Here is a 27,799-nt window from a genome sequence, read left to right as displayed (position 1 = left end):
CGTCTGTCTTTGAATTGAATAATACTCGAGAACCAACCAATCATCTTGATTTTGGATCCCTCAAATCCCCCAGGATTTAATATGTCTGATACTTCCATTTTAGTTTTGAGGCCACGTTTTGCTAAATTTTTCCATGTTTTCTTTGTGATAATTGTCCATGGCGAACAACTATCCACTTTCACCTTGAGTTTCCAATTGTCCAGGAATACATCACAACTCGGGCATTTAAATTCTCCATCCGGTGGTTCTCGTATCAGGAACACTCTTTCTTTATCCGATTCTTCGTCTTCTTCCATAATGGCAGAGACTTTCTTCCTCCTTCTACACGTAAGAGCGAAATGGCCTCTTATTCCACAATTTCCACATTTTTGTCCCAATGCAGGACATTGCTTAGCATAAGCATAATGGCCAATTCTGCCACAATTATAACATCTGTCTCTTTCCCTCTGTTGGTTATACTGTACCCTTAAATCATTTTGGGCCCTGGGTTCATTCTTCACCCAGTTCTTTCCTCTATATGAGTTTCCTTTCTGCTCGAAATTTTTCATTCTGTTATTTCGTCCTGCATTCATTTCACCTTTCTCTTTGTTCTTAAGATTCGTCCCACCTCTGTCTTTAGGCCGAATTACATTCACCTGAGCTTGCTTTTCTGTTTCCTTCTCTTGCATCTCCTTGCTGCTCTGGCTATGTTTTTGCATACTTTATACAGCTTCTTCTTTCTTGCTTTTCATCTCCTTCGAACACAATTGAGTGTGTTCCACTCGCTTTGCTATGGCTATGGTTTCTGTTAGGGATGGGTTGCCCACCATCCATAATCTATCCTGAATAATATTATCTTTCGAGTGGATAATAATTTGATCTCTGATCAACTCATCCAGGGTGATGCCATTGCCAAATTGGCACGTCTGTGACAGTACTCTCAATGCAGAGACATATTCTTCAATGCTCTCATGTTCTTTCTGCACTCTGGTATAGAACTTGTACCTGTTTATAGCTACATTGGTTTCTGGAGCATAATACTTGTCCAATTGCCTAATAGCTCTATCATGTTCATCCGCGTCACCAGCTTCATCCACAGTTAATTCTGGCAATTCTCTGAACTTCCTTTGTCCTTCCAACCCCAATGCGTGTAGCAGTAGTAACTTCTTTTTCCGGGATGTGAGTTCCTCCTGTTCTACAGCCTGAATGTAATTTAACCAGAACTCTTTCCATTCTGACCACAGGACCACTGGTTGACCAGGAGTTGGAAGAAAACTTGCCGGCGGTTGTATGCTGATGCCTTGCAGCATCCTTAAGTATTAAACTATTGTATTTTCTTGTTATGCAACTGTTTCTTGTGTAACTCTTGAACTTGCTAAAATCGGAAAAAATATTCCTCCAAGTACTGTGAGGAGGAGGAGTGGATCATTGTCTACTCCTCATTCTGCCTAAATGTCAGGCAGATCATGTGACTTGTATTATTACAGGTCCTTTCCTCTACTTCCAAACTCTCTGTAATGACACACAACCTGTCACGCGGGGGCGGGACACAGCTCGTAAAATTAGGACCTGATTCTCTGCACAAACCAACGCACTGCCAACGCGTTGGTTCGGAGCGTCTGCTCTCCTTCACAGCACAAGCCTGCACTGTGTGGCGCAGAAGCTCGGAGCATCCGCTCTACGTTGTTCCCCAAGGTGATCCTGCTCTCCTTCCCAGCACAAGCCTGCACAGCGTGGTGCAGCAGCTCGGAGCATCCGCTCTCCGTTATTTCTCAAAGTGTGCCAGCAACGTCACAACTCGATAAGAATCAGCTGCTGTTGCTGCTTTCGCCCAAATCGGCCCGTGGGTTCTCAAGGCGTCGGCATCCTCGTCGCCATTTGAAGTATGCGACTACACAGTGAAAGTTAAGTTTTGTTCTTTAATTTGCATACAATATCTTCATGAAATATAGCCGGCGCCCCGCAAAGCAACCTCCAGCCTCACTCGACATCCCTTCTCCAACCGTCCCCTCTCACGTCACCACTCTCTGCATTCTCTCACACACACACTGGCTGGAAGCTGCGAGCTAAGGGAGCCGCGAGCCTTCACACGATAAAGCCAACATTAAAATACTGCATCTATCTTATGTCTTATGTAACTGAAGAACTGGAAGTAAACTTACTTATAAGCAACCTAACTCAAGTATGGACATTGCTTTACTACAATGGCGACGAGGATCTCTGGAAGAAGAACCCTGGTGAAAGGGAAGCTGGAAGGGAAGGTGACTGCAGAGACCTGCTGCGGGGGGTGCAGGAACCAACAGGACCAAGGAGAGAAGAAGACATCACCGCCCCCAAGTAAGCATACCCATCACCCAGGGCGGACAGGGGAGGAGAGGGAGGAGAGCAGGAGGACCATAGCGAGGACCATAGCAGATTGGATCAGCAGCCCATGGGTTCTTGGGAGTGCTGGGTCCTGGGAGTGCTGGCCCTTTGGTTATAAGGAACTTGAGAAGGGCGTCCCGAATCTATTGATGAACCAGTAGCCCATGGTTTGTGGGAGTGCTGTGTTCCAGGCGCCTCTAGAGCACGTACTGGTTAAGGGAGTTTGGTCAAGTGGGTCAATAATGAAGCAGCCCACATAATTTCAAATGTTAAGGTTCCTGAGACTATGAAAAGATTGCACGTTCGTGATTGCAAACTGCAGCAGCCTCAGAAATGGATTGGGAATGATTGAACGGGCCGTGTATGCAACGGGAGTGTTTGCGCAACATGGGCAGGACTGAAAACATTTCCAAATTTGCTTTCACAACCGGCCATAGAAATGCTGGCATGGTTCTTAAATGCATTTTTGTGTAAAATGACTCTACAACAGAGGTGCTGGCTGAGTGACCGTTAGTCCAGTAGTGAGCGCAGCAGTACCTTTCTGTCTGTGCCATTTTCAATTGTGATGACGTCACATTGGAGCTGTGGGAGTCAGCGAAGCTTCCGAATTCTGTGTTTCAGTGTCCGAGTGAGGAGCTTCTGAAAGTTGGAGAGCTGAAGGGTGATATTAGAATAGAGGACCTTGATGCCGTCCTGCGACGTGAAGACGTCATGTTGTGGGTTTCGGAAGTGCAAGCGGGTTATGAAATCCCTTTGAATGCTCGAGTAATGGATCTGTTCGAGGGGACGCACTATGATGTTGCCACGTGCCAGTATCCGGAAGAGAAGGCACTAGTCAACGGAGCCGCTCTGCCTGTTAGGATGTTCAAGGCAGTGGCGGCCGCGGCAAAGAAAGCTTCTCTGCCTCTTTTGAGTGCGACCGCGGCAGAATGCTTCTCCGCTTTTGTTGATGTGGCGGGCAACGTGGCGAAGTACTGAGGAAAGCATCCTTGCTGATGAGGTCGGGTGTAGGTAACGCCGCTCCGCCTCACTACCGAGGCGCAAAGCAGCGGTCAACGTGTTGGTAATCGTTGCACAATGCTACTCGTATGAGACTTTATAATGCATAAATGCATGTTGAGATGGAGTTAATTTCGTTTTGCATTTCGTTTTGCATTTAGGATTTAAGTTGAGAGCTTAATTAATGCAATGCTGGTTGTTGTTGTAATGGTAATTCCACTGAGTATTAGTGTGGGCTTTGGTGAATTCCACTGAGTATTAGTGTGGGCTTTGGTGAAAACTGTTTTATGATAAATGCTGGTCTGGTGAGAGTGTGCATGGGATGGGTTAAGTCACTGCAGTTAGAATTTAACCATTTCTTTAACATTTGCAGGTTTATGGACATTTTACACAGTTTACTGAAAGATACATAATTAAATGCAATGTGATACGGTGTGGAGATCTTTGTGTGTGAATGAGCTAGTGTAACTTATTGAGGATTTTTAGGTTCAAAGTGTTTTATAGACTTTTGGACTTTTAGGCATTTAGAATTAATGTAGCACATGGACGAGCAAAAGAACTATATAGGTAATATTTTGCATTTAGGATTAATGCAAAACATGGACAAGCAAAAGAACTATGTAGGAAATGTTTTTGTTAAATCATCCATTTTAAAGAAATGTCATTTGTGGTACATACATTGTACATAAGGTTGACTGTGAATAAGTAAACCTGATGGATATGTATCTGGTTATGAATGATGTGAGCTTAGTTCAGGTTCAAATGACTTTGAGTCATTATTCTGATGGGTAGGTTAGGAGTTAGGACAGTTAGGATTAATGACCAGCTGCATTGAGATGGGGGTAGCGCTTTGGTTTAAATATGTGTATTGAGGTAGCGCCTCAATAAGATGTTGTATTGAGATGGAGGTAGCGCTTTTACTTAAATTGACTGTATTGAGGTAGCGCCTCATTTAGGTGTCAATTGGTTGGCAATGGACACTTGTTTTAATGGGGGTAGCGCCCTTTTAGGTGCAGGAGTGAGTAGGTGGAGAAGTGCACTAAGGTGAGTGGGAGTTGTGGTCGGGTGATTTTAGGAAGAATTTAGGAACGGTAGTAGTGCACTGTTAGAAGAAGTCAACTCTCAACTGAAATGGACAGGTGGTTTTGTTGGATGAAGATGTGGTAGTGGTTATCTTAGAATTAGCTGTTGTACTTGTTGGGGACGCCCTCTGGTGGAAACATTGACTAAACGGAAATATGTTGTCCAAGATGAAGAGTTGTCTTGTAGTTGTTTTCTTTTTGTGTTATATGTAAATCCAGGCCAAGGTACCCCAAGGTCAGGATTATGGGACTCGTCAGTGCTGCCATTGAGTTGAGCGTTTAGTCCAACCCACTGTTTTGTTGGTGGTCTTGGAGATGCCTGGCCAGTATCCTCGAGTTGTTGTAGGATCTGTTTATCTTGGTGCGGTTGAGTTGGGCTCTTCTGGCCTAGTCCTTTTGATGTATTTGTTTTATATCCGTGATGTAGGCACAGTTTGGTGATATTTCAGCAGTGGTTAGCGGTTTCATGAATTCTCTCAATAGGTATGGTGATTCTGTTGTTTTCTTGGATGTCTAGTATTGCGCCAGGATCACAAGCCATGCTTCAGGGTGGCAGCCTGGAGGCTCGCCGGTGGCAGGGGTGGGCGGAAGGATATATGTTATGTTAGCGAGTGTTTGGTTTGTAGGGTAGCTTTAGCCTGGTGTATAGGCTGGCATGTGTCTAGGGTGAGAGTCTAGAGTTTGTCCGTGGCAGGGATAGACAGAAGGTGATTTGTGTTGGTATTGAGGGTGACCTGGATATGTAGGTGAAGTTTGGAATTGCATAGCTGTGGGATTTCTTGTGAAGCTGTATGGTGGATGGTGATGTGACTTGCCTATATGTAAAGTGCTTATTGTTCGTGTAGACGTTTTGGTAAGGAGGGAGATGTGTTATGTCACACACTTCAGGGACTGCCTGAGCCAGCTGAGCTAGCCACTTGGTACTGTGATGTCATGCAAGTACCAAGTGGAATGTTGATGTATGAGTGAGAGAAGGATGTGCTGAGTGTTCTGTTTCTGGGTCAGTTGGTCCCTCCCTCCCTGGGTGATGGGTGCCGGTGATCTATCTTATGTCTTATACCTTATGTCTTTATGTCCTGTAACATGTAACTGAAGAACTGGAAGTAAACTTACTTATAAGCAACCTAACTCAAATATGGACATTGTTTTACTACAGTAAGGCCTAACTTTCCCTATTCTAACGTGGGATTTCCCTACCTAAATAAACTAAGGAACGTCAGTGTCAGTAAGTTCAACGTAAAAGTCTGCCTGTGTCTAAATTCTATACTTGCCCTCACAACTAATATAAAACAATGTGTAGGGACATCAACCATAACTCAAATAGTGTTCCAAACATAGTTCTGAGCTACTTCCAGCTACAGCGTATTCATCAGCTCGCTCACCCAAATGTTAATAAGTTTACCACAAAGTTCAAGTTCTCCTTTGACTATTACATGAAATACAGTTCTTTAAAAGTTCAGGACACCCTTCCCCAAGTTCACCACAATTCCAAGATAACACAGTTCCAGGATACCAAAGGTTAGGGTTTCTTTCCCCAATGTTAATGTTAATATAAAAAGAAAGTATCTTGAAGCTCTAGTCTTTAAGCTGAACTTGTATAACTCAGGGTTTCCTTCCCCAAGTATGAAGTTTATCAATATTTGGTTTCCTGATTTCACTTCAGCAAGCTTCCTTGGTGAGATAAGGAAGTTCTCTGATCAAGGCACAGTTTCAGACCACACAGTCCACCCATTCAAGGTCATGCAACCAGAAACTTCCAGGTTTCTTTCAAATTTCAATATTTGATTCAGCAGTTTCTTAAAATGCAGCTTTAAAACATTACAACCTTTGTCTTTCCGTCAGCTTACTATAGGTGCTGCTTTCATGCAGTTCAATATCTCTTTTCTTCTGTATTCCAATAAAGGCCATCTTACTTATTTCATCCAAGACAGTATTCAATAATGGTGGCTTTTGTTCAGTTCTTATAGTGTGGTATTCACCATAAGTTTCTTTCACTTATTTGAATATCTTATTCAATTAGATATTCATCAGAAGTAATGTAGTTGGTTTAATTCCATATGTCAAGTTACTTTCACTTGTTTCATTCAGTTTGGTATTCAATATAAGTAATGTTGTTTGCTTCATTCAATGTGCTAGGTTACTGTTGCTTATTTCATTCAATTCAGTAGCCAATATAAGTAACATGGTTTGTTTCATTCAATGCACTAAGTTACTTTCTTTCCTTTCATTCAGATCAACATTCAATACAAGTAACATAGTTTGCTTCATTCAATTGACCGTCATTGCCTGTTCGGTCTCCTGCTTTAGTCTTCCAAGGGACAGTCAAATAACCTGACACGCCACTTTACACTTACTGGCCGTTATGCAGAGCTTCGTCTTCCTGCAGCGCCTGCTGCTCAATTACCCCGGGTTGGTACCTCCAGTCAGCTTTCTGTTAAAAAAATGTACATTTTTTTATGGTTTACTACAGACATTTAACAATGTTTCTATTTATTAATACAGGTGAATAGATTCTTTGTCCCTTAGTTGGTTGTTTTTACATCAAATCAAATATCAGATATCACTAAGAAATTAAACAAGTCCTTCTCGTGAGCTAGTTCAGTTCAGATTTTGTCAAGATTTAGTTTAGACATTTAACAGCCCTCATTGTTAAGGACATTTTCTCTCCCCTTAGTATCAGGCTCCACCAGTCTTACGCATCCAACGTCTGCATATCTTCTAGGAGAGGCTTGAAATAAGTTGTTCATTGTGTCATCAGAGCGTCACAAAACAAAAGATGTATTGCAAGTTTTCTAGAGAGGCCTTCACCTTACCGAATCTGCAGGGCTACATGACCAAGCAGAGAGCATTTCTTTGGTTGTATGTAAATTCAGCCTTATCCTCTTAAACCGTTCTCTATAATGTGGGTTGTGATATCTGTGTCTCCCAAAGGCCAAATTTCTTTTGATAAGTTATAGAAAAGCATGAATTCCTTTTCCTCTTTGTGAATGGTGATCCAGTCCGCCTCCCACATTTTAAACTTTACTTTGCAGAGGTTGCACTTGAGTTCTTCTGTCAAGGAACCCAAGTTACTCAGAGCAGCTTTGCAATCAGCCTTCCATTCACTAGTTAGTTGCTAACATTTGGACCTTCTCTTTTAGGATGGCAATATTGTGTGGCTCAATGCAGCTTCTGCTAATTCGGACCCCCAGATATTTGTAGGATCAATTGTTGATGGTCCCAGCTGCCATTTATATGTAGGGTTCTTCCTTCCTCTTATTGTATCAAGGATCAAGATGTTCATTTTTTGAGAGTCGATTTGAAGGTTGTTTTTATTTGCATACTCTTCTAATCTAGCCAACTGTTTTTGTAGTCCTATTGCCGTATAATCTAGAAGGACTAAATTGTGGGTGTACAACAGGCGCCCCACTTGCACCCCTCCAATTTTAGAGGGGGGAGGTTCCATAAAGGAGCTTAGGTCCGATAAGTACCGATTAGAAAGAGAAGGGACCAAGTGGCACTCTTGTTTGACAAAGGGAAAAGTCCCGATTTCTTGTGCATTTACCCTTACTCTTAGGGTGGTGTTTGTGTGTAAATTCCTCAACTGGTCTGTCAGGTCTACTGGGCATCCCTAGGAGGATAGGTTGTAGCACAAGTGTTTTCTATTTACATCGTCAAAAGCTTTTGCTAAATCGACAAAGGACAAGTAAACTTTTGACTTTTTTGATCAAGCTTTCTCTTTCAAGATTGATATTATCAAGGTACATGACCCTTAGCAATCCCAGTCTAGAGAGGGTCAAGCTTCCACTGCTTCAAGGCCCAAATCGTTCAATCTTCTTAACAGTAGAGCTGCATACAGTTTGCCAATTATGTCCAACAATGCGATGGGGCGGTAGTTGTTTGGGTCGCCCCGCGGCCCGCTTTTAAAGATTGGGACGATAATAGCTTGCTTGCATGACATGGAGATCGATTGGCTTTCTTTGATGTTATCGAAAATCAAACAGATCAGATTAGCTAATTGTTCAGGGTTCTGTTTCAGGATTGCGTTCGGCAACCCATCAGGGCCCAGAGCTCTGGAGGGGCTTGCTTCAGTTATCAGGTTGACAATGTCCTTTAGGTCGTACGTAAATTGCCATGGAGTTGTTGGGACTAAAGTTTCTTCTACGGCGATACAGTGATCCGAAAAAAGATTTTTAAAGTGCTTTGACCAAGACGCTTCTCCAACCCCGTTTATTTGGGGATTCTTCTGCGAGTTATCCATTGTCTTAATCAAGGACCAAAATTCCCTTGAGTCCTTCTTGCTCAGAGCTCTCAGCATTTATTCTGCTTTGAATTAGTGAATTTTTGAGGCAAGTCAGCCAAGACTTGTATTTGTTCCGAAGCTTTTTTATCTCTTTAATGTTATTTCCGGGGCTAAGTTTAAGTTTTCTAATTTCTCTCCTCATCTCACACCTTTTTAAGGCAACCTGCTTGTCGTAGGAATGATTATGCATTTTTTGTCCAGAAACACTCCTCACATTTTTTGTGCGAAGTGTAGGTAGAATTGATGTATAATCGATTTTGAGAGGAGAGTGAACAGGGCTACGACAGGAGTTGAGCTTAAGGTACATCAAGGTAAATGTTTGGACATCTACTTTTGTCATTCTCAAACTAGTCCCTTTATTTACCGGTTCAATCCTGGTTGTAAAGTTTGGGTGACAGTGATCTGATTCCTTTGCCGAACCAATCTTCAAGAGATTATGATCGCTGGATTTGGATGCGAGGATCTAGAAGGATTCGATATCCGAAAACAGGCCATTGGAGATGAATATATAATCGAATATTGGGTATTGGTTGTTTCTTTTCCAGGTGGGACATGAAGGGATGTGTTGAGTAATTTGACCATTTAAGATATATAGATGTCTGCTGTACATTAGTTCGATCCATGGCCACCCTTTCTTTTGATAAGTTGTCAGTGTAGTTAGATCATCTTATATCAGCTTCCCTTGATTGTTCAGACAAGTCACATTAAGATATCCACATACTATTATTTCTGTATTTTCTGATTTATAGGCTTCATCTAGTAACTCCCTCGTCTCTTTTATCATTCTTTGTAGGGCGATATGGGGCGAGTTCCAGAAGAGGTAAATTATACATAGAAATTTCCCCCTGATGTTTGTTCCTTGCTTTTGACCATCAGGGTGTCCGAGTGTTGTCCTTTGGATAAATGGGCCCAAGTTAAAATAACTCACTATTTCGAGGCCTGTGTCAGTTGTTATTGCTGTTAATAAGCCTGCCTGTGGTCTCCCCTTTCCTTCTCTCAACGTTGGGTTAAAACATATTGCAAAACCATCAAGGGCGGGCTATGATAAGAGACAGGATTCCTGGAAATAGAAGATGTCAAATGTATTCCAGTGTGTGTCTCTGTATGTTAAATGGCAGAACCTCTGTGTATTCCAGGAAGCAAGTGTCAAGTGTTTTCGTGACGTGCTGTTAGCAAGCTTTCGGCTTTCTGCGTTAGCTAGTACTTCAGGGAGCCTTGCCCATGAGGCCTCAGCTTGTGGATCCAACGGCATTTGCTTTTTTAGCACCACACTCCTCACAACCCTTTCTGAACCATGGCAGTTTATTTTCAGTGTTAAGTTCAGGAGGGTGTGGAGGATCCTGGAAGCGCCTCAATCTTTCGCCTAATGAGATTGAATTATTGTGTGAATAATATGCTAGAGGAGGCAAGTTTGTATGCAGTTGTGGATTCACTCTTTCACCCTGAGATGATAAAGATTTCTCGTCATCCCGCACTTTGTTAATTGTTGAGATGTCAAAACCTAGCAATTGTAAACTCGTAGCCGCTCTAAACAGAAGTTCTTTAACAACGATTGAGTATAGGTGCACAAATACAAATACCAGGTCCAAGCGATCTTCTTGGACAAATTCAATCACTGCCATGTCTTTGCTGTTTGCTTGACGCAAAGCCGGGACATAGTGGAGAAGCATCATAACACTTTGGCTATTCAGAATGAGGTGGTCGTCTCAATCCACAAAGCATGAGGGCCTCATCACGAGTTGGGCGGTAACGCTGGCGGTATTACCACCGGCGATATTAGCCCTACCGCCAAACCCCCCGACGCTATTAGCGCCGGATCACGGGTTTGGCGGTAATGGAATTCCCCATTCCCCACTGAGCCCATTCGGGAATGCCCCATTCCCCATTGGGCTGAATGGGGAATTTTTTGCGCTCTTACCGCTGGCGGATTTCCTGCCGGCGGTAATAGCGCAAATTTTCAGTGGATTTCCCCCCAGCTCAGAGCTGGGGAGAAATCCACCGAAGCCCTGATTTGGTGGACCCTTAAATCCGGCGGTAATAGCGTGACCGCCGGATTTAAGGGTTACCGCCAAACTCGTGACAAACACGTGATGGGGGCCTCAGACAGCGAAGTGGGTCTATAATTTGGAGACTTATATCAGCACAACCCTCATGTCGATGTGAGGAATCTGGGCGATTGTTTGTTCTTTGTATGAATTTGCTTGTTATCATGGTGGGAGCACTTAGCTGCTTCTCTTCCGTTGGTCTAATGATTTTCACCATCAATAAATTCAAGCCTTTCTTCTGCAGTGCTTGTTGTCTTTTTTTATTTAAATTAACGGATTGCTCTTTGTTTAAGCGTGTACAGTGCGGCAGAAAAGGGCTGGCTGCTGTCTTGCACCCTCTCCTGATTTTCCTGTGCCCAGTATTTAGCTTCCGCTATTGCTCTTTAATCAGCTAGGGTAAAGAATGGGGCACAGTGTCCAATTTCGCCTGCTTGGAAAGTTGGTGTAGGCAGTGTCTGAACTCTGTTCAAGCTTGAATTTGTCCTTAAGGCTCCTTCATCTCTTTTGGTCACCCCTAAAGGGCATGGGAGCGATGCTTTATACCTTTCCGCCCATTCCCCATGTATGGAGTAAGTAAGAAGGGTCAAAATAGTGTTTCAAAATAGCGTTTTGGGTTTCACTTTCCATCACGTCATCTTGTACAGCTTGAGTATGACAATTATTGTAGATTTTCTTTAAGCGGTTTAGAGCTAGTTGCTTTTTCTGCTTTTTTTTCCATCCGGGAGTAGTGTCAATTTCTTTAGGAATGCTGTAGAGTCATTGGATTTAACCATTGGTACAGATTTTTGCTGCTTAGCTAGAGGGGCCTGAAAAACTCTTAGTTTCCTTTTTTGAGAAAATATCGAGTAAGACTTTAAGGTGGTTGTTATATTGCTATTGTCCGTTGCCTCTCGTCGCTCCTCAATGATGATCACGCCAGGAACTTTGGGTGTTATTCCCACTTGAAAGTCTTCACTGCACAGGCTTGGTGCGTCTAGGTCCTCGCCTTGGGGACCATTAGTCGCAATACTGTCCATTCCAGCCCTGAAGGTAAGTTGGGTTTGGCGTCTCGAGTTTCCACGGTTAGATAGATGGTCCTCTCAGGTTCGGTCATTCTGGGTTACCAGATGCTCAGTATTTTGCCCTGGATTGAGTGTGCCTTTCTCAATCATGGGTGTAACGCTGTCTCTCATAGTCTGGATACCATAGCCATCTGAGGTTTCAAATCTGGTTATACATCCGCCCAGGAAGATCATTTTAGAGTGCATCATGACAACCAAAATATCTTGAGTGTTGTTGATTGATTCATATAATTTCATCCATGGTGCCATGGTCATTATTAGCATTGACATAGACTTGGAGAGGTCGCCCTCCTCTCCATGAGTAGGCATTGCATTATGTTCCTACACTCTTCCTGTTTTCTTCGCCTCGGCTTGATGTCCGGGGAGCTGGTTGAAGTTTAAGAGTATGTGGTCTGACGTCTCCCTGGCATCCTTCCCGAGATCCTTGCTGGGTCTTCCCTTCTCTCCTCAATGGGTTCTGGTGTGAGATGCATGACGCACTTACAGACCCACTCAGGTAAATTGGTTTACCTTCTGTTTGCGTGGAATCCCCTGAACTATGGGAATTTGGAAAGAGGAGTAGCTCCTATTTCTTAACACTCAATTCATAATCCTCTACGTTTAGCTTTGTTGTTTTACTGTTTGATTTAATTTGGTTTTTATATGTTTTTTTTGTTTTAATTGGCTTTCAAGCTGTGCAACAAATAGCTGATTCATGATGTCAACGATTTACTTGTGCTATTATTTGTTCTTTGAAATATGCATACTAATAAAAATATTTTAAAAGAAATAGGTTCTGGTGTGTTTGACCATTGGAGTTCACTCCCCAACTCAGTCGGGTCTGATCTTAACGCTTCCTGAAGGGATGGTGGGTGATGTTCTGGGTCCTTGAGTGCTCTCTCCTGGTATTCAATGGCATCCTCTCTCGTCAGGCTCGCTTTAGTGTTATGTGTGTTCGTCAGCATTATAACGCCTGAGTCAGTCAGTTCTATCATTCTCCTTACTCGTACGATATCTCTCTTCAGTGAGTGCTCCACCCCGCTTTTTCCTATGTGAACCAATGTCCGTTCCAAAGGTAGGGCTCTCAGAGTTAGAGGCCCTGAGCTTGCTTTTTTTTGCATCCAGGAGTTCCCTGGTGCGCCATCCGTTAAGGCGGACTGTTGCTCAGGTTGCAGGATTGGCAGGCCCAGTTTAATCAGTTTATGCTTCCTCGTAGGGGCATGAACACTATACAGTGGTGTAAAGGGGCTTTCTTGGAATGATTCAATCCCTTTAGTGCCCTCTATGAGTTCGGCGTCCGTGAGGTCACATAAGCACCCATCACCTCTCCCCAAGAGCAGGAGTGGTGGACGGATCCTATTCGCAGTGTCAGGTGTTGTTGGATGAGTCAGGACCAGGAATTGTCTTAACTGTATGTGAAGTACCCCCATGTTTTCTCATTTCACTGTGCATTATTGGGGCACCACCAAGATCCGCCCCTGAATGAGATCTGTTATCGATTTTAATAGCGGGTTCGGCTTCCGACGGCAAGCCCCAGTCAAATGCAGAATACAATTCGAAGCTCTCTATTGCTCACTGCAACTTCACTGCAATGGCCAAAAAACCATTAAAAAGACATGCATCCTTTACAAGCTGACCAGAACGCTTTGAGCAATGCAGGCAAGTTTCAACCAAAAATGTGTTGATGTAGCTCTCTTATTTCTGTCAACCAGGCTTTGGAACTAGATTTCTGAGGTGTCTCTTCATATACAAAGAGCACCTATTCTCCAGAAAATCCCTCAACACCCAGTTATTCATAAGACCATTAAGGGCAGATTTGCACAACATCCTTAAAGACTAGAGCAATTGATGTAAACAGAGCCAATCTCTATGGTCCAAAGATCCACCAGAAGCAATAGGATAAACAAACATGGACCTGCAGCCCAAAATGGGCAAACCGCTTGGTAATTTCAGGGCTAAAAAATCGCCACAGATATGGGCCCAAAGGACCAAAAAGAGTGCCAACCTCACAAATCATGACAAAAGAGACATAACACCCTTCTGGGTCAACTTCTCTAAGACAAGCTATACCGCTGGTCATAATGCTTCAACCAACTAAGAAAATCAGGGAGATCAGATTCAATTGTGTATTTCCCTCGAGCTCTCGCACACCAGCCACAAGACTCCAACACAACCCCATGATGATCACAAAATTAAACCTTGAACATAACCACCCTGCATCCTGAGGGACAACAATCCAGGTCAGAATCATACCGGAACTCAAATGGTTCAGTGTAGCATTAAATTCCAATCACAAAGAGTTTTAACAATGTGTTGAATCCAATGGAGTCATCATGGATTCCACAGCGGTGACCTCCTCCCATGTGACCAGAGGACAGCAGCCACTACCTGATCCTGACCCTGGAGGCTGTAATATGTGGGAGGATCACATGGGAGGAGACAACCACCGGGGGGATGCTTTGACTCCATTGGAAAAGAAACGGTATTTCCCCCTTTCCCAAGAGGAGGACCCTCTGATATCCGAATTTCTGATGGCCTATTGTCATTCAGCTCAGGCCTCCACCTTTGACAGGCGCAGCACATACATAACATATTTTTCTAATATGTCCTTATGTGAAATCCCGATAGAAAACCAAGAAAGAGTGAAAAATCCAAAGTCCTCAGTGGGCTCCAACTCCCATAATCCCTCAGTTACTGAGACGAGGAAGAGGAGTAAGGAGTTTATGCAAAGTGACAGAAGCTTAAGTTGTAACATGCAGTCTAGTTGGTCTACTATACCTTTAATGCACAAGATATTTAAAGAGCGCAGCCGTGCTGTGCAGGCGAGCAGTGCAGGAGAGGACATCAAGTTCCAGGACAAGACTCGCTCAAAGGAAGCCCACAGAAAGGTTTACCGCTACCGAGAAGGCTGCTGGAAAGGAGGAAGATAAGGCGTGTGTGATACAAGAGGTCGTGGAGATACAAGGAGACACTCTGGAGCTCCTGTATGCCAGACCGCTTAGCGAAGCAGCACTCTTCAACCCAGGCATAGAAGGCAAGGCAACATGACCCTGCAGAGCCGCGTAGGACACAGGAACGTGCGCACACTCCTCCACAGCAAGCAGGCGGAGGAGCCACCCCGCAGAGGTGTGAAAGGAAACAGAGATGCTGCAAGAGACCGGTGAGTCTGCCCAGGGCAGCTGGGGTCCTTGAGGTGTTCCGAAACACGCAAGGACATGCATTGTTTGAATGGTATGAACACGCTGATACAGGCAAAGCCCAAAGTTTGTTTTAATACAAAGTAAATTGCAGATGCAATACCCAGTAAGAAGAATGTTTGAATGCTGACAAGACAAAGTACAAAGTCAAGCCCAAATCCAATACAGATGCGTGAGAAGCCAATTTGGGGGAGAAGTTTGAACAAGCATTGCCAAAGATAGATATACCAAACATCTCATAGTATATACTTTTATTGTAAAGCTAAAGAACTGAAAAACATATAAGAATTCCTGGCAGGTGAGTAAACTAGGCAGCAGAAATTGCGTAAAGATTCTGGGCAGGCGAGTATATCAGAGGATCTGAAAACCTACAAAAGAGCCCATGGCAGGCGAGTACACCAGGCAATTGAAGTGGAGCATAGATTCCTGGCAGGAGAGTATATAAGGCAATCTATAAAGCTATAAGAAGTTTTGGCAAAAAGATTTATATCGAACTTTGTTGCTTCACCAAGAACTTTGTGAATCCAAAGCAGGTCTAAAGGAACTGTTATTTAAAGGGGCAATTTTGCAATCATGTGTGAAGAATACAGGAGAAGGGAACATCCTCTAGGCACAAGGGAATTTTCCTTGAAGAACATTTTCATTTGAGATATTCTTATACTTTGATTTTCGAACATGTTTGCCATTATCAAGCCAAAGATATTTCCTTGCACCCTGTGTTATTTGTTTGTAGTGTGAGAGCCAGGATAGGACATTTTGGACACAAGGTTGGCTTATCAGTTAACACAGAAAGATCCCTCGTTTTTGTTTTTTTAGGTAGGGAAATTCCTCTTTAGAATAGGGCTGGAAAGGTATTCTTCCAACCTCTTCATTTAATAAATGTCTTTGCGTGAAAGCATGCATACCTTGCGTCCGCCACTCATTTTTGACCCCTCACAACAAATCCCAAATTTTAATCCTCACAGCTAACTGACTTACTTCTACATCTCCTAGTGCCTCACACCACATACAAACAGACCACCATGTGGGAGCTTTATGCTTACTAATGCCACATTTATTCAACAAAGCAATGCCCAGGATCACATCTTAGGTTCTATCACATCCAACACTAGTGACTAACACATTATCGCATACCATGTATGACAGCCACAATCCGCACAGAAGCCACTCATGACTCTGGTACTTCCGTCCAGTTCTCATCGGCACTTCAGGTTTTCTATCTGCCTCCTACCCACCAACACCGAACCCCTTCTTCTTTCTTGTAGAGACATGGATGACGAGATGTCAAATATGCAAAGGAGGGCTAACTAAGACCACTTTAAATCCAAATACAGCTGAAAAGACCCAAATCTATGGGCATTAATACAAGCCATCGTCAAGGAGGCCACCTTGTCCTAAACGGGGCCCTATATTAAGCATGGGAAATGCACTCAGCAGGAAGATATTTTATAGATAAAAGAGCGAGAGAGGAAAGGAAGTAAAGGAAGAGGTTTGGAGGAGTAGCACAGGCTTAAATTTACAGTCAAAGATGTTCTGCTTTACTCAAAAATGTGACGTAATTGTCCTCCCAATGGATTTCTTCATCAATATTATGTACTTTTAGGTCCTTTGTGTTCAACTCAGTATTATAGCAGGCTGCCCGTTGTCTATAAATTCTTTCTCAGTTTGCCCCACGTGGGTGGGCATGGTCATGATCAATTGCACAAAAAAAGAAAATCGGCCATGTTTGTATCATGTCTTTCTGAAAAGTGCTTAACAAATGGCTGAAGTTCTTATTTTTAATAGCTTGCAGGTTTCTCCAGATTGTTTTGAGTAGACAGGCGGTGTGCCAAATGCCCCACATGTTACAGGTGCAAGATAGGCCATATCCAACATATTGACTCTCACAATTGCTTTTGTGCTGTATTTTTATAGTTGACCAGTCCTCGGGATTTTTACTTTACCATAGCTCTGTGGCTTGCATTTTAGATGCTTCCAGAAGCCATCTTTTCCCGACGGCCTCCATGTAACCGAAGACTACCATTAGCTACTTTTGCAATGAAAGACCAATGAGGCTGAACATTATGGGGTGCCCATGGCCGCCAGAGGGGTAAACAGTGCTAAAAGCATGTGGTGAATGGAAAGTGAACACTGCCTTTTATAGAGATGTTAAGCCTGTCCGTAACACGATTGGAGCGCAATAAACTGACAATAAAATCCTTTTTAATCAAAACCCTTTTAGAGAAACGACTGCCAGGCATGTATTCTTTCATGCAGTTTATCAGGAATTTTGAGTTTCACTGCACCCTCTCTGCCCCCGTTCGCATGCACTTGGGTGCGGAGTCCAAGCAGTGGTCGAAGTGTACGAAAAGAAGTAGTGGAACTATGTTCCCTGCTGGCCTGACCCCGCTCTCATAAACATCATCGGGGAGTTGCTAGGTCTGGAAAAGACCAGGGGCTATGCTGATGTCGGAACTGTTGGGACTGGGGGCTAGCTAGTCTTTTGGCTGTAGCTCCTGAGATTCTATCCAGGGCTACAACCAAAAGATCAGGGGCTATAGCCTGCTTAGCCCCTCCTAGCAAAGCCCCTGACTGCGCCCCTCCCACACACAATCCAAACCCACAAACAAACACACCTGCTATTTAAGGGAATGTTTACTGCAATACACTAAAGTGCAAGCTTCACGTTCTTCCTACACTTTTATTTTAAAACTAAACCATACCAGAATGGTTTCTTTTTAATATACAAGTATAGGAACAGTGAAACTTAAAAATAAAAAGTATAGGAGCACGGCTCCCGCTCACTTCGACCTCCGAGTCCAGGCCTTGACACCATGGACATGTCCACACCATCCTAATAATTTGCCATCGCATGGCGCCAAAGGCACCACTAGAAGCCGAAACGAAGACTGTCAATCTGTTGTGGGCATGATCAGTTTCATCTCCAATACCTGGCAGACGTCTGTTATGCGTAACTAACTGGTGGCCAAACACTGTGGCCCTACTATGACACTTAGGGCTCTCCATACACAATCACCCACAATGCATTGCAATGTGGAGGCAAAGGGCGAGTTGTTTGTAAACGTTATCAGTATTTCAAGATGGCGTGACCATTTTTGGGTCGAGGAAATAAAAAAAAGAAAACTAGACTGATAAATATTTCCATGTTACATAGAACAGTATTGCTGTGGTAGAGAACAAGTACCATTTCTATTGAAAAAAGTTTTGCGCAGGAAGGAGGGGAAAACGAGGCCATTGATGATATCAGGATGTGGCTGTGATGGTACTGTAACATACACCAAACAAGCTCCTCTTATTATCTTTTTATATATGTAATTTGTATACCGTTATCAGGACGTTGAGGCAAAAAAAAACTGTGCCAGTCAAGCTGTTCTGGTCAAGCCAGTTGGCGTGAAAGGGCCATTTGGGTAATGTGCCCATGTTCAGATTATCTGTGTGGCGCAGGAAGCGGGTGGGTGCCGGGTCTTCCTCTGCGCATGTGCAGCATCGCTACTGTTTTTACTGTTAACTATGGACTCTTTATGTCGCGTCCTTGACAGGAAGGAAGCAGAGGCGTCGGCGGCATCTACCGAGGCCCAAGACTGAGAGTTCAAGGCATAAGGGAGGGCCACGATGAGGTCCCTGCAGCTGTGACGTGAATTTAAGTAAACTAGTTTTAGGCAAGCAATTCATAACATGCTCATCCAAGAATGCATCACTTAATTGGAACACATTTTTAAACAATTGCTAAATCCCAGAATTCACCATTTCAAGGGCACCCAAGCTTTAAACAGGTAGTTTATCCCAGAATGCATTTCCTCCTCGGCACCCATCTCACAGATGATTTATCCCAAAATGCATTGCTTTAGTGGCACTCGATTTTAAAGTGTAATTTATGCCAACATACATTGTTTCAAAGATACCCGATTTTACATGACGAATTTATCCTAGAATACATCACTTCTGCCATACCGAATTAAAGGCGAGGGACAACTTGCAACATAGCCACCTTGTGCGGCACTAGCAACAGCTGATCCTCGCAGGCAGCCCCGCATTCATTGGTCGCTGGCTCCACTTCCTGGAGCAGGAGAAGGCGCCAGCAGACAGTCGCTGGCCCCCTCCAGGGCTGTGGTACAAAAGGGCAACTTCCCCGCTTGAAGTGCCTTTTCTTTTCTATCGGAGGAAGCTACAACATCGTGTGGACACCGCACCTTGCGGTTCCACGCCCAGTGAAGAGCTGGCGAGGGACAACTTGAAACGTGGCCGCCCCGCACAGCACCAGCTGCTCCTCGCAGGAACGAGCCCTGCATTAATTGGTCGCTGGCTCCACTTCCTGGAGCAGGCGGAAGGGGCCGGCAGGCACTCGCCGGCCCCCTCAAGGGGCCTCATCTAAGGCCAAGTCCCTCCCTGTCCGGGCCTTTAGGAGTCAGAGGACGCTTCACTATGCCATTGGCTGCAACTACTAGTAAGCATCCTATGGTGCTCCAATTGCCCACAACCCATCCTCACTCATATGGGGTCACCCGGCCCTGCAAGAAAAAGCCCTCTGGCCATGCATTTTGCTGGCGTGCCTGACCAGTCCTGAATACTGCACCACTTTCCACATATGTGCGCATTCCTTCGCGGCCCTTCATCTATGCAGGACCTAATTGACTGCCTCTCCCCCCCTTCTATAGCGACTGCCTGGGCCATTCTATCCCTCTTCAGATGACTCCAATTTCCAGGCTCTCTTCTAACTCCACAGTTTTTTCACATACCACTTCAACTGTCTTTGCTCGAGTACTCTATCTTTTGTCTATGAGCCACATATGCCCAGCCAAATGCTACCTCTCACATGTGGACCTTTTTCTCAATTGTGGATGCTTTTTCTCCTGCATTGCATTGCTTTCTGCTGGCTGCTAGTGGCAAACCCAACATTTCTTTTTAAGAGCACATATAATATTGTTACCCCCCATTTTGTGCTGTATTAGTGTTTTTTGGCAACTTCAAATCTAGGTTTGCTTTTTCAATTGCTACATCGTCCACTTTATGCTTTTTATTCTGTGCACCGATTGTCTTCCTGCGCACACCTCTTCCTCTGTGCTTGGCTGGCTACTACGCCACTTGGTGAATTCCTGTGCACTGTGCAGCTCTCCTGCTTCTCTCTCTCTGCCCCTCTAATCCCATGGCACTCTCCATCACTCCTATCTATTCTAACTGCTACTCTATCACTTATCCTACCTCTCTCTCTCAGAAAGTCTGGAAGAAAAAAGCATAAAGAAGCTCTCCTGGACTCTAATCCAGGCCTACATAGCTGACACTTGCGTCAAAGCCACTTGCAGACAGACTATCATGGATATCTTCTTCACTGTCCCCTCTACTGACCTATGGATCCCCCATCTGGTCTCCACTCTTTCTCCTTTCTCCTCCTCACCCATAAATGGTGGCACTAGACGGGAAGTACTCCTTGCTTACATCTGACCCTCTAGATGTATCATTAATGTCTATCACAATGGTACTATCATGGCCCAAGGTTCTCAACCTACTCTTTTCCTTCTCGACCGCCGCCTGCCTTTTCTCATAAGCTTCCTCCCTCCTCCTGACACCCTTGCTTCCTCTCCCTTCACTTTTCCACCACCATCGATAGGAGTACCATGCCCTTGTACACCCCCTCAGAAAACCTTGAAAGGTGGTAACACGCTTCACTTGCTCTGAATGCTCACTCTGCTGCCAAACACTCCTCTGACATCTGTCTCCTTATCAAAGACTTTCACCTTGATGTCCTCACTCTTACTGAGACGTGGTTCAATGACAGCTCTGTCCTTGCTCTTGACACTCTACAAAATCCTCTACAAACCCAGACCCAACAGGCCTGGAGGTGGAGTGGCCCTGATCTTCCCTGAGTGGTATGTGCTTCCATCAATCCTACTCCTCTTTTGAATGCCTCGTCTGTAGGCTTGGGGGTGTCTTTTCTCTCTCTCTCTCTCTCTCTCTCACTCTCTCTCTCTCTTTCTCTCTCTCTCTCCCATCTACAGATGCCCTGGCCCTCTTCATCTCTGAATGGGCCGACCTTGCCTCATCCCTTCCAGACTCCTCCCCCTTGGTGACTTCAACATCCACCTCGACCCAACTGAATCATCCACTTGTCAGTTCTGTGTCTTCTTTGACTCCGGCCCGACTCACTCTGCCTGCCACACTCATGATGCCCTCTTCTCTGGCGACATCCCTATCTCTAATCCAGTCACCACCCCCCTCTCCAGGTCTGACCATTCTCTCCTTTCCTCCCACCTGGGACACCTTGGCCCTCTATCCGAGCCCCCACCAGCCCTGCACTGCTAGCCTCCTCCACCATTATTCTACCGATGAAGTGAGTGTCAGTTGCTGCTTTTGCCTCCACCTTCATCCACCCTGCCACCCCTGCTCCTGACTCTCCCTCTGACTGTACTTGTTAACCTGCACCTTGCCATCTCTAACACCCTTGACATCCTTGCCCCTGCCACGAGGATCCACCTAAAACCTACCACCAAGAAAAACAGCTGGTATGACTCTGATATAGCATCTCTGAAACGCAAGTGCAGAGTTGTTGAACGGAGTGGAAGACCTTGGAGTTATCTTCTGACAAACTGGCCTGCCCCCTGCTCCAAAGGCAATATTGCTTCTCTATCCGCTCCAAGCAGCGGGCCCACATCCAAGCCCACATCTCTGGATCCACTAAAAACACGGCCAAACTTTTCAAAATCTGCAAGGAACTCGCCAATCCACTTGCAGTCTCCACCTCTCCCCCTCCTTCCCAGACTCTCTCCTCCACCCCATCATCTCTCCCATACCTGCTCCCCTGCTTCCCTTGGCCCCTCTCCTCCTACCCCCTCACTCTCCTCCCTCCTACCCATAACACTGGGTGAGGTCTCTAAAGTAGTATGCTCTATGAAGGCCACCCCAAACAGGTGTCCCCCGTGCTCCCCCAGAACCATTGAGGACAACCATTGCTGACTTCTGTAACCACTCCTTCACCACTGGCTCTTTCCCTTTATACCTCAAGCACTCCCTTGTGCACCCTCTCTAATAAAAAAAAATCTGCTGACCCCTCATGCCTGGCTAACTATCGTCCTATCTCTACTACCCCCTTCCTGGGTAAACTGCTGGAGAAGTTGGTTCTCCCCCAACTGACCCTCCACAATGATCTTGTTGGTTGCCTTCATTACCATCAATCTGGATTCTGGGCATCCAGAGGCACAGAAAATGCTCTCCTGAACACCTGTGAAACCATGCTCGTAAATCTCAACTCCAATTCTCCTGCTGTTCTCATTCTCCTCGATCTCTCCTCAGCTTTTGACACGGTCAACCATTCCATCCTCATAAAACTGCTCCTTGACACCCTCGGCATCACTCACCGAGCACTGGATTGGCTAACCTCTTCCCTCACCAACCACCCTTGTTCCCAGCTTCAACTGAGCACTTTCTCCTTCATCACCAACCTCTCCACCTGTGGCATCCCCCAGGGCTCCATCCTATCGCCATGGCTCTTCAATATCTTCCTTGCCCCTCTTGCTCATCTGATCTCCTCCTTCTCTCCTCACTTCCACAGCTTTCCTTCAAACTTCTCTCTACTTCCCCCTCTCTCATCCCCGACTGTCTGTCTGCCATTCAGGCATGGTGTGCAGCGAATTATCTCTGTCTCAATGCCAGTAACATGGAGACCCTCCTCATCAGGACACCTGGGCCCTCTTTTCCTCCTAAAGTCTGGCCAGCCTCTTTGGGCCCTCAACCCCGACCATCTTGTGAAGCAAAAAAAGTCTGGGTCATCTTTAACTCTGCTCTCTCCTTCACCCCTCACATCATAGACCTTACCAAGCAGTCCCACTTCCAGCTCCACCTCCTCAGAGGCATTCTTCCTTTTCTCACCTTCCCCGGACGCTCTATGTCTCCAGAGCTCTGGGCCTCTCCAGGCTGGACTACTCCAACAGCCTCTTACTCAATCTCCCTTTGTCCTCCCTTTGCCTCCTTCGGGTAATCCAGAATAGGGCTGCAAGACGACTGGATCCCTCCAGACCTAAAATCTCTCCACTGGCTCCCAGTGACTGCAAGGATCAAATTCAAGACCCTCTGCATCATCCACAAGGCCTTCTTGGGCCCGGGATCACACTATCTCCAACTTTCCCTTCCAAAATACTCACCTGCTAGAGCCCAACGCTCCTCTAATTCCAGCTCCTTGACTTTAAATGCTTCTCCAAGCAGGGAGTGGGGTGCTCCTCGGTTGGTGCCACCCTTTGAAACAGCCTCCCTGCCCCTCTCAGACTTGAGCCGGACCTCCTTAAGTTCCAGAAACTGCTCAAAACTCTGCTTTTTTCTACCTCTTTCCCCCTTTCCTTTCCCTGCCAATCACCCCACTGCCGCTGTGGCCGGTGGCCTAATCCCCATGAATCTCACAGGATCCCAGGCCCATCCTCCCAGTCAATACCAGCCCCCCACCCCTCTCCACTGCACTACCTTGCGAGCCCCTGCTTGATGGCTCCACATCCCACCCTTGAGAGTCGCCTGTACTGGCACTTAGGCTGAGGGCCTCCTCCTTGGCTCCCCTTAGCACTTCCCTCCTGGCCCCTCCTCCAGTACTTGTCCACTCCCCTGCTCCTCCTTCCATCCCCATCCCCTGAACTTCTCCTCAACGCACTTGCACGTCCGAATGCCACAAGGCCTAGTAGGACCCCAACTGTATATTACTGTTTCTGCCATTGTTATTATTTCCACTGTTCCCTTCACATTTAGCCATGTGGCACTTTGACACACAATTCTGTTGGATAAAGCACCCTACAAATGCTCGATAAAATTAAAATAAATAAAAAATGTATTCATTCTAGTGCATCATTGGCACTAAGTTTTTAAACATTTATGTATAGAAGAATTAATTGCTTCAAGGGCACCACATTTTGCACAAATGATCAATTCCAGGGTGCATCACTTCAGGCTTACCCAACTAAAGACCACCCAGAATCCCAAAATGCATCACTTCAAGTTTACCTAAGTCTAGGCAATTTAGTCATCCAAATGTACCACTTCAGGGGGACCAATGTTAGATGATCTACGTAGCGTTTCATATGGTAACTTCATTGACTAGGCTGTTGCTGGCAGTGGTTTTTGAAATATCAGATACATATGAATGGTGACACTGGATAGACTATCAACACGCTACAGACAGGAATTCTGACAATATAGCTCATAGATGGGCACAGCAAATGTTGGGGCTGGATAAAGGTTGGGAAAGCTTGGCGTGAGTTATGAATTTTGGGACCATTTCTATTGCTGGAGTGTCAGCACATGGCCAGGAACGGTCAAAATTGGAAAGATCATGTCCGGACAAAAATCAATAATACCCTCCTACCCGCCCCAATATGGCACCCACCATTTACCTATGGAACAGGGGCGTGAGAAGCGGGCAGTGGAAGCTCTTTGTATGTAGGGGCCTGTGCATCTGTTCCTTGGAATACAGCATAAAAGCTTATCGGGTAATATGTAATTGGGAATTGATGATTTATTGTTGTGTTCCCCATTGCGGCAGGAGGCTCAGGTTCAATGGGCTAGTATGTGTGCTTTGCATCTACTGTCTCTCAACAGCTTAGAAATACTGTTCACTAGCACAAGCCAGAAGCCTTTTTCTTTTGAGGGGTTTCCTTCACATGCCACAAGGGTCCCTTTCTTTGCTGCACTCTTTAACCTCAGTGCTCTGCTTCAGAAGTTCTGATTGGCACCCTTTAGCTAAGTGGGTTTCACTGTTCTATTTGTGGATGGAAGCATTCATTTTCTATATCTACTCCAGTTAGATGCTGTACCCTGGTATGCATGCTTCATGGAAGCCCTGCTCAGGGGTCCTTACATTTGTAGGCTTCCCATGCCATGCACTTGCCCGTCATGGTATTGTTCTGTTGTTTGCGCTTACTTGGTTGGAATGTGTCTCCACATGGGTCTGTGGTGAAACAGTTTGTTTGGCCTTCAGTGCATCCTTTTGCTTTGAAGTTTATTCATTTACTTCGATGTCTGGTGCCTCTGCCCATATGTCTCATCTTTTTCATTCAAGTGAGCACCCATTCCTGGGATTTTCAGACATAATTGAGGCCTTTTCTGGGGTTGTCCTACTCAAGAATATATTTCTAGGATTTTGATAGTTGATCCGGACCTTTCTTGGTGTTGTCCTACTTGAGAATCCATTCCTAGGATTTTAATACTTGATCGAGGCCTTTCTTGGTATTGTCCTAATCGAGAATCGATTCCTAGGATTTTGATACTTGATCGAGGCCTTTCTTGATATTGTCCTAATCGAGAATCGATTCCTAGGATTTTGATACTTGATCGAGGCCTTTCTTGGTGTTGTCCTACTCGAGAATCCATTCCTAGTATTTTGATACTTGATTGAGGCCTTTCTTGGTGTTGTCCTACTCGAGAATCCATTCCTAGGATTTTGATACTTGATGAAGGCCTTTCTTGGTGTTGTCCGATTCGCATTAGGCCCAGTTATTTTATCCTGGGTAATTCCAATGTCTGTATAAAGTTGGTGGAGGGGTTTTAATCTGGGTTGCTCTTCTGCAAAGACATTGGCTGCTGCATTCTGATAGCAGGTCTGTGAACCTCTGCTGCATCTCATCCAGGATAAAAGAAAATGCAAATGCCGATGCAATAAGCAAGGAAAGCTGTCTGCTTCCTTTAAGGTTTCATGCAGAGCCCCCTCTATTGGTTAGCAGGCATTGGGCATTATGGTCCATCCCGTTCTTATACCTTTCACAGAGGGTGTGCCCAATACATCAAGGAAGGATAGACTGAGGACAGTGTTTCAATTGAGGTCTTTAATTTGGAGAGAGAGAAATTGGAGGGAGATGGAAAAAGGGGCTGGATCCTAGCAAGCTTGCGACATGGACGAAACAGCCAATCGCTTAGAACAACACAAAGTGGTTGCATACAAAACCAAGTACTACAATTCAGTGCATTTATTTGCATTGTTTTCTCTAGTGCCAAGCGGGTTGCTTTGTGGCCACTACACAGCATTCCTTCTCTGTAGACTGCACATCATGTTGGTTGCTGGATCTGGGTGTGAAGCAGTACCCAGAGAAGGCTCCACATGGGTATGTTATGTAATTCACGTTTTTGCATTCAACCCAGTTAGACAATTATGTACAAACTGGGTAACACACACACAAATTGCTGAAGGAAATAAGGAGGGAATCTGGAGAATTGGGGTGACTAGGGTAGGATTATTTAAAACACACATCACAAATGAGGATAACTTGGTGAACAAAAAAATGGGCGTGGGATGGTTCTGGGTGCTGGGACCTGGTTCTTGATTCTGTTGGGCTGGAGTTCAAAGTACAACGCAAGCAAATGTTTAGATTCTTCCGAAGGGTCTTTCTTGGTTGCCCCAAGACACCATTTTTTAGACAAAACTTAGAGAAATGGGCCAACCCCTGGGACAAATTGGTAAAGGGCAGAACCTGCGAACCCGCTGGAACTGGACCCGTTGTTCCTCAACCTCCGAGGCAATTGTCAAAAATATCATACTCTTGCATATTTTCTTCAGCTCGATACAATGCTTAAAAAAAATGCTTTAAGAATCTTTAATGTACATGTACAACGCAGTGACTTGCGCCATTCCATTGTAAAAATAATAAATGGCTGTCCTCCCACCCCATCATCTTCCCTCGCCTGTACCTAACGAGGACAAACCTTGTTTCTTGTTTAAATCTATATCCAGTCTGGGTATGGACAAGATCCTATCCTCCATGCATCCAACTTCCAGCCGATAAAACATCCTTCCGGCGAAAATGGTTCTTGACAATAAAAACATCTTTATCCCATTCCTTACCAGTTTCGATAACTCTTCCTTGAAGTATGACTCTGTCCCTGAATCCATCAAAACTGTCACTATAACTCCACTGGTGAGGAAGGTAGGTCTAGATCCCAAAGTTGCAAAAATTCTTAGGCCAATTACCAACTCAAACGTTTTGCTGAAAATACTGGACATGGTGAGCACTTTTCAACTTCAATCCTTCCTTGAAAACACATCCAGATTCCACATCAAGCAATCAGGTTTTAGAGTTATCCAGAGCACTGAGGCAGCCTTGCATGATCACCAAACTAATATGTTGGAAACAGCAGATCAAGAGAAAATAGGGCTACTTGTCCTATTGGATCTGTCCGTGGCATTCAACCTACTGGACCAAAGTCACCTCCTCCTCCAAATTTGGGAAAGTGTGCCCCTGAAGCCACAAAGTGGATTCAATCTTTTCTGTCGCAGATTGTCCTTGGTGTTCTGGGAGGACACCTCCTACGAGTTAGCCCCTATTCATTGTGGAGTACCACATGGTGCCTGCATATCACCCACATTGCACATTAGACCCCTCTATGGGCTTCTAGGAAAGCAGGGTGTCTTCTTTACGAGCCCCCCCATGAGTGTCTGTGTGCCCCCCATGCCCCTTGTGATTGTCTGTATGCCCCCCGTGAGTGCTTCTGTGCCCCTATGCCCCCTTTGTATGTCTTAATACTCCTCGTGAATTGCCTGTCTGCCCCCTCCATCCTCCATGAATCCCCCTTCTTTTGCCTCCTTCCTACTCTTCACCCCCCTCTATTCTCCCTACTCTCCTACTCTTCCCTCCTCCCCGTCCCCCTGCCTCCTCCTGTTAACTTCTGGCACTACCTCAACTGCTGTAAGGCATAGTAAATCCATAGCTGCCTGTCTTTTGCTGTCACCTTGCCTCCCAACCCCTAACCCCCTTTTTCCTCTTTCTTTTTCCTGTTAAGCCTGGCACTATCCCAATTGCCGTCAGGCATAGTAATCATAGCTGCCTGGCTTTGCAGCCACCCTGCCCTGCCC

The 27,799-nt window shown here is 45.1% G+C and overlaps 1 protein-coding gene across 5 annotated transcripts in view; it reads right to left on the bottom strand.

Annotated features, from left to right (window-relative positions):
* PBXIP1 (PBX homeobox interacting protein 1) overlaps positions 1 to 27,799 on the bottom strand; it is a 220,419-nt gene that overhangs the window by 155,340 nt on the left and 37,280 nt on the right. For 3 of the 5 annotated variants that reach the window (XM_069650225.1, XM_069650235.1, XM_069650227.1), the window contains exon 2: positions 6,779 to 6,855. The exons of the other annotated variants lie outside the window; for them this stretch is intronic. The gene's annotated coding sequence lies outside the window, so the exon portion shown is untranslated. The remainder of the gene's footprint in view (positions 1 to 6,778; positions 6,856 to 27,799) is intronic. 5 annotated transcript variants of the gene reach the window in all.

This window comes from Ambystoma mexicanum, chromosome 1p, assembly GCF_040938575.1.
Source record: "Ambystoma mexicanum isolate Mex_15411 chromosome 1p, UKY_AmexF1_1, whole genome shotgun sequence".
Taxonomy (NCBI): domain Eukaryota; kingdom Metazoa; phylum Chordata; class Amphibia; order Caudata; family Ambystomatidae; genus Ambystoma; species Ambystoma mexicanum.
The sequence above is the reverse complement of the archived record's forward strand: the minus strand, read 5'-3'. Positions and strand labels throughout refer to the sequence as shown.